A 7683-nucleotide genomic window follows, 5' to 3' on the forward strand; every position below is an offset into this window, starting at 1 on the left:
AAGTTGGGACAAAGTACAAATTGTAAATAGAAACGAAATGCAATAATTTACAAATCTCCAAAACTGATATTGTATTCACAATAGAACATAGACAACATATCAAATGTCACAAGTGAGACATTTTGAAATTTCATGCCAAATATTGGCTCATTTGAAATTTCATGACAGCAACACATCTCAAAAAAGTTGGGACAGGGGCAATAAGAGGCTGGAAAAGTTAAAGGTACAAAAAAGGAACAGCTGGAGGACCAAATTGCAACTCATTAGGTCAATTGGCAATAGGTCATTAACATGACTGGGTATAAAAAGAGCATCTTGGAGTGGCAGTGGCTCTCAGAAGTAAAGATGGGAAGAGGATCACCAATCCCCCTAATTCTGCGCCGACAAATAGTGGAGCAATATCAGAAAGGAGTTTGACACTGTAAAATTGCAAAGAGTTTGAACATATCATCATCTACAGTGCATAATATCATCAAAAGATTCAGAGAATCTGGAAGAATCTCTGTGCGTAAGGGTCAAGGCCGGAAAACCATACTGGGTGCCCGTGATCTTCGGGCCCTTAGACGGCACTGCATCACATACAGGCATGCTTCTGTATTGGAAATCACAAAATGGGCTCAGGAATATTTCCAGAGAACAATTCACCGTGCCATCTGCCGTTGCCAGTTAAAACTCTATAGTTCAAAGAAGAAGCCGTATCTAAACATGATCCAGAAGCGCAGACGTCTTCTCTGGGCCAAGGCTCATTTAAAATGGACTGTGGCAAAGTGGAAAACTGTTCTGTGGTCAGACGAATCAAAATTTGAAGTTCTTTATGGAAATCAGGGACGCCGTGTCATTCGGACTAAAGAGGAGAAGGACGACCCAAGTTGTTATCGGCGCTCAGTTCAGAAGCCTGCATCTCTGATGGTATGGGGTTGCATTAGTGCATGTGGTATGGGCAGCTTACACATCTGGAAAGACACCATCAATGCTGAAAGGTATATCCAGGTTCTAGAGCAACATATGCTTCCATCCAGACGACGTCTCTTTCAGGGAAGACCTTGCATTTTCCAACATGACAATGCCAAACCACATACTGCATCAATTACAGCATCATGGCTGCGTAGAAGAAGGGTCCGGGTACTGAACTGGCCAGACTGCAGTCCAGATCTTTCACCCATAGAAAACATTTGGCGCATCATAAAACGGAAGATACGACAAAGACCTAAGACAGTTGAGCAACTAGAATCCTACATTAGACAAGAATGGGTTAACATTCCTATCCCTAAACTTGAGCAACTTGTCTCCTCAGTCCCCAGACGTTTACAGACTGTTGTAAAGAGAAAAGGGGATGTCTCACAGTGGTAAACATGGCCTTGTCCCAACTTTTTTGAGATGTGTTGTTGTCATGAAATTTAAAATCACCTAATTTTTCTCTTTAAATGATACATTTTCTCAGTTTAAACATTTGATATGTCATCTATGTTCTATTCTGAATAAAATATGGAATTTTGAAACTTCCACATCATTGCATTCCGTTTTTATTTACAATTTGTACTTTGTCCCAACTTTTTTGGAATCGGGGTTGTAAACATTAGAAAACATCCCCATGATAATCGACGACAGGCACTGAATGGGGTGATGCATCAAAGACTGGAAGAACAGAAAGGTAAAACAATGACTGTTTCTACAGTCAATTTCAACAGTTTCTTTACAGCTATTGAGGTAAACAGATATGGGTGGATGTGGATATAGTGATCCTTTCCATGTTGTCAGAGATTTATAATAACGTTACGAGCACGTCAGTGGTGAAAACAAGTTGCTTACTTTGATGCGGATGTTTGCGTCAAAGGATTTCATTGTATAGCTGTTTTGCGCTTGCTGGTTATAAAGTTCTAAGTCAATACTGGACCGATTTTGATTGTTTTTGTCCCTCGTAAAAATCTGGACTCAAAAAGACAGGAAAATAGGGCCCTGTTTAAAAACAAAAAACAAACAAACAAAAAAACAATCCCAAAGTTTCCCTTTAAGTTCTTTGGGTCATTTAAAAAATGTTTAAAAATTATATTTGTTTTTGAGAAAAATGACTAGAATAACATCCATCTATTATCTGTCGCCACTTATCCTGGTGCCTATCCCAGCTGACTATGGGTGAGAGGCGGGGTACACCCTGGACAAGTCACCAGGTCATCGCAGGGCTGACACATAGAGACAAACAACCGTTCACACTCACATTCACACCTACGGTCAATTTAGAGCCACCAATTAGCCTAACCTGCATGTCTTTGGACTGTGGGGGAAACCGGAGCACCCAAATGCAGACACAGGGAGAACATGCAAACTCCACACAGAAAGGCCGTCGTAGGCCACTGGGCTCGAACCCAAGACCTTCTTGCTGTGAGGCAAACGTGCTCACCACTACAGTGCTGCCTAGAATAACACTGATATCCATAAACCTTAAAGATCACTGTGCTGCCCATTGAGGCTTCATTAGCTCCCTCTTGTGGACAATCTTCAGTCTGTAAAATGCAAATGAGCAAGATTAGCTTGCTATGGAAGAGATTTGACCAAATGTTAGATTCAGGGTGTTTTCAGATATAGTTATTTTACCACACTCAGTCTTGTTAAAGTGGACCTAAAAGGAGCTATATCCAAATTAGTTTTTAGTTCTCAGTCCTGTCCTGTCCTTTGGCTTCCTCCATAAACTTCATTGAAGCAAGAGAAGCATGTTAGTTTAACAATGAATTGATGATAACTTGGCGAACTCCAGCTTTAACTGTGTCAACTTCTTCACTTGTTCAATTGGTAAGTGTAGTATTTCAGAGATCTTTATCCATGGGTCACAATAATATTTTCTGGTAGGTTTGGCAAACATCAGTTTTTTGATACATGTGGTGTTTTCAGTTTGGGATACATGTCCAATATCCCTCAGATGTTGTACGTACCTGTAGATGAAATTCTGCTGGACGGTGGTTTTCACAATGTTCTGTATGTCATCACTGGAGTACATGAACTGGTGTTCTCCCTCTTCTAAATTACATCTTCTCCATTCACCTTTCACCATACTTCTCAAACATTGAAGCCAACACACTTCCATCTTCCTTATCTGTCCTTCTTTTGGAAGCCAACCTTGTACTCTGTATATCAGACGAGATCTAACACACGCTTCCAATATCTTTTGGTATTCATGATGCAAGTGAGCTCTGGTCTATTTCTGGACATTTCACCATTGCTGAGCTTTCACGCAACTTATTGTTCATACCACACGTTTATTAGAAATCAGCTGTGTAATACTGAATTATGGATCATGTCAGTAAAAGTGGTTCAAAACCTGAGCTGTTGTGAAATACCAGGAGCATCTCGAAAGCAGGAAGCAATAAGGAGAGAGAATGTTGCTCCAGGTGGCACGGTGGTGTAGTGGTTAGAACTGTCGCCTCACAGTAGGAAGGTTCTGGGTTCGAGCTCAGTGGCTGACGGGGGCCTTTTTGTGTGGAGTTTGCGTGTTCTCCCCGTATCTGTGTGGGTTTCCTCCGGGTGCTCCGGTTTCCCCCAAAGACATGCAGGTTAGATTAGATTAGATAAAACTTTATTGATCCCTTTGGGCGGGTTCCCTCAGGGAAATTAAGATTCCAGCAGCATCATTACAGATAAACAGAAAAAATAAATAGAGAAAACTTCTAGATAAATTAAAATAAATTATTTACATATACAAATATAAAAAGAATAAGATATGGGGAAGGGGGGAAGGGGGGAAAGGAGAAAAGGGGGCGGCAGCAGGAGAGATACGAGGGGTGTATGAAAAGTTTTAAGCATCAGAAAAACTAAAAGGGATAAGGGATTTTTGATGATTTATTTTTCAACATAGTCCCCCTCAAGGGCTGAGCACTTGCTCCAATGGTGCTGAAGCACTTTTATCCTAGTGTAGAAGAAGTCCTTTGTTTGGGACTCAAGAAACCCCTCGACTGCAGCTATGACGTCATCATCACTGGCAAAATGGCGACCAGCCAAGCCTTTTTTCATTTGGGGGAATAGATGGAAGTCGGAGGGGGCCAGGTCTGGCGAATAAGGTGGATGAGGAACAAGTCGAATCCACAATCATGAATTGTTGCCATGGCAACCAATGAGGTGTGGGCTGGTGCATTGTCTTGGTGGAAGAGGATTCCTCTTGTGAGCATTCCTGGCCTTTTTTCTTTGATTGCTTCCCGTAGGCGCTTCACTTGTCCAGAATAATGCTGTCCAGCCACTGTGTGGCCCTTCTCAAGGTATTCGACCAGTATGACACCCTGGGAATCCCAGAAAACCGAAGCCATGACCTTGCCAGCTGAAGGAACGACCTTGGCCTTCTTTGGAGTTGGAGATGACGTGTGCTTCCACTGCTTTGATTGTTCTTTGGTTTCGGGTTGGTAGTGATGAACCCAGCTTTCATCCATAGTGATGAATCGAGCAAGGAAATTGTCTTCATCAGCTTCAAACAGTTCAAGATTGCTCGTGGACACAGTGCACCTGGTGCGTTTCTGTTCAGGTGTCAAAAGACGTGGGACCCACCTTGCAGAAACCTTTGAGAATCCCAGTTCTTTGGTCAAAATTTTGTCTGCTCGCTCAATGGATATCCCAAGTCTCTCTGCTATCTGACGACATGATATCCGACGATCTTGCATGACCATCTGCAGAGCTAGGTCAAGGTTATCCTTGGTTGTTGCAGTTGGGGGTCTTCCTGACCTTGGGTCATCTTCAACACTGTCTCTGCCACGCTTGAATTCTCCGATCCAACGTGTGACTGTAGCATATGAAGGGGCACTCTCGGCTAATGTTCTCACCATGTCTTCATGAATTTCTGAGGCAGTCATGCCTTTCAAATGCAGGTACTTAATGACTGCACGAGTTTCTGTTTTCTCCATTTTTCACTAAATCGTTGGCCCTCGCTTATTCAAAAATCTGCAGAAAAAATAAGAAACATGCTAGAATCTCAAAAATTGGCAGGAATACTTACAAAGGTCTGTACTTTCAAAAAATCATAGGTTTGATCATGCACCAACGCTTCTTCTACCTGATGCTTAAAACTTTTCATACACCCTCGTATTGCAATTTATATTGCACGTTATATTGCACATTGTCCGGTATTGCTTATCGTTAGGCTAGGCTACTGCTCCTTCCCATCATCTGTCCTCCTGTTACCCCTCCTCCCCCCCAGAGAGGAGTTGTACAGTCTGATGGCATGAGGGACAAAGGAGTTTTTGAGTCTGTTCATCCTGCACTTGGGAAGGAGCATTCTGTCACTGAACAGGCTCCTCTGGTTGCTGATGACAGTGTGCAGAGGGTGACTGGCATCGTCCATGATGTTCAATAGTTTGTCCATAGTCCTCTTCTCTGCCACCGTCACCAGAGAGTCCAGCTTCATGCCGACCACAGAGCCGGCCCACCTGATCAGTTTGTCCAGCCTGGATGTGTCCTTCTTGGATGTGCTGCCCCCCCCAGCACACCACGGTGTAAAACAGGACACTGGCAACCACAGACTGATAGAACATCCACAGGAGTTTCCTGCAGATGTTAAAGGACCGCAGCCTCCTAAGGAAGTATAGCCTGCTCTGTCCCTTCCTGTATAAGTGTTTGGTGTTGCAAGTCCAGTCCAGCTTGCTGTCCAGCCACAGCCCGAGGTACTTGTAGGAATCCACAGCCTCCACCTCGACTCTCTCGATCAGAACTGGTCGTGACCTTGGTCTGGACCTCCCAAAGTCAATGACCAGCTCCTTGGTCTTCGAGGTGTTGAGCTGCAGATGGTTCCTGTTACACCACACAGCAAAGTCCCTCACCAGGCTCCTATACTCCTCCTCTCTGTCGTCACTGATACACCCAACAATGGCTGTGTCATCGGCAAACTTCTGAATGTGACACAGCTCCGAGTTGTAGCAGAAGTCTGCGGTGTACAGGGTGAAGAGAAGAGGGGCCAGCACCATGCCCTGGAGTGCTCCAGTGCTGCTAATCACAGTGTCAGACGTGATGTCCTTCAGCCTGACATACTGCGGCCTGTCAGTGAGGTAGCTGGAGATCCAGGTGACCAGGCAGGGGTCCACTCGCATCCTGTTCAGTTTGTCCTGAAGCAATAGGGGCTGGATGGTGTTGAAGGCACTTGAGAAGTCCAAGAAGAGGATCCTCACTGTGCCATTTCCCTTATCCAGATGTGAGTGGGCTCGGTGTAGCAGGTAGAGGATGGCATCTTCCACACTGACACCTGCCCGGTACACAAACTGCAGACAGTCCTGGGCATGTTGTACCTGGGGTCTGAGGAGGCTGAGGAAGAGCCGCTCCAACATCTTCATCAGATGTGAAGTGAGTGCCACCAGTCGGAAGTCGTTCAGCTCGCTGGGCCGATTCTTTTTGGGAACTGGAACGATACATGATGTCTTCCAGAGGGTTGGAACTCTCCCCAGCTGCAGGCTGAGGTTGAAGATGCGTTGGAGTGGTTCACCCAGTTCAGCAGCACAGGTCTTCAGTAGTCGGGGACACACCTTGTCCGGGCCTGCTGCTTTCCTGGGATGAAGCTTCCTCAGTTGACCTCTGACCTGGTCTGCAGTAATGCATGGAGGAGTCTGTGTTGAGGTGGGGGAGGAGGGGGAGGAGGGGGCTGCTGTGATGACTGGGGGGAGGTGTGTTGAGGGAAGAAGGAGAGATGGCTGCAGTGAGGGAGAGGGTGGGAGGGACGTGGGCTGATTGAACCAATTGAAAAAGTCATTCAACTCATTCGCCCTCTCCACTGTCCCCTCAACGACTCTGGTCTTTGTATTGTGGCCTGTGATGGTTTTCACACCTTCCCAGACCTCCCTCATGCTGTTCTCCTTCAGCTTCTGCTCCACCTTTCTCCTGTAGCTGTCCTTAGCATCCCTCACGCAGCGTTTTACCTCCTGCTGTGCTGCTTTTATTGCCTCCCTATCTCTGCTTCTGAAGGCGGCCTTCTTCCTGTTGAGGACAGCTTTGACTTCCTGTGTTACCCATGGCTTGTTATTAGGGTAACACCACACAGTCTTAGCGGGGGAGACCACATCTGCACAGAAGTTGAGGTAATCTGCCAGACAGTCAGTGCGTTTACATGCACATCCAAATCGAGCTACTGTCGGTAATCGAGCTAAGGGTCCCAGCAGGGGTGCCAGAGAAATCCAATCCTACATGCACACAAGGCAATCGAGCTATTGTGTGAGGTACATTGTGCACCCGAGCCACAGGTGGCGTTACACGCCCCATCGTGTTGGTACACTTCCGGTTGTCGTCATGAAGAAGAGCTATTCAAGAGTATAAACAAAGTTATGCAGTGTTGCCAGATACTGCTGACGTTTTCCAGCCCAAAACATGTTCAAATCCGCCAAAATGCACTTAAAACCGCCCAGTCTGGCAACACTGGCAGTTCCGTGTTCACAAGTTCCGTGCTCAAGCTGTTAGGCTTGCTCTAACAGACTGTATGGCTACAAACTGTCCTGCGTAGACCACTGTTTTGTAAGACAACTTATTTTGCACAATTGTATATTTTTCTAAAGTCCATTTTTTGCTTACAAAAAAAATATTTTTTTTGCTTACAATTTAACTTATGTCTTAATAAACACACAAAAAGTTCAATTGTTTTGTTTTTATTGACATTCTTCAGATGTTGGACACACACACACACACACAAATACAGTGACTTGTTTATGTACACAATTCACAGCTATGCAA

Source organism: Neoarius graeffei, chromosome 28 (genome assembly GCF_027579695.1).
Source record: "Neoarius graeffei isolate fNeoGra1 chromosome 28, fNeoGra1.pri, whole genome shotgun sequence".
Lineage (NCBI taxonomy): Eukaryota > Metazoa > Chordata > Actinopteri > Siluriformes > Ariidae > Neoarius > Neoarius graeffei.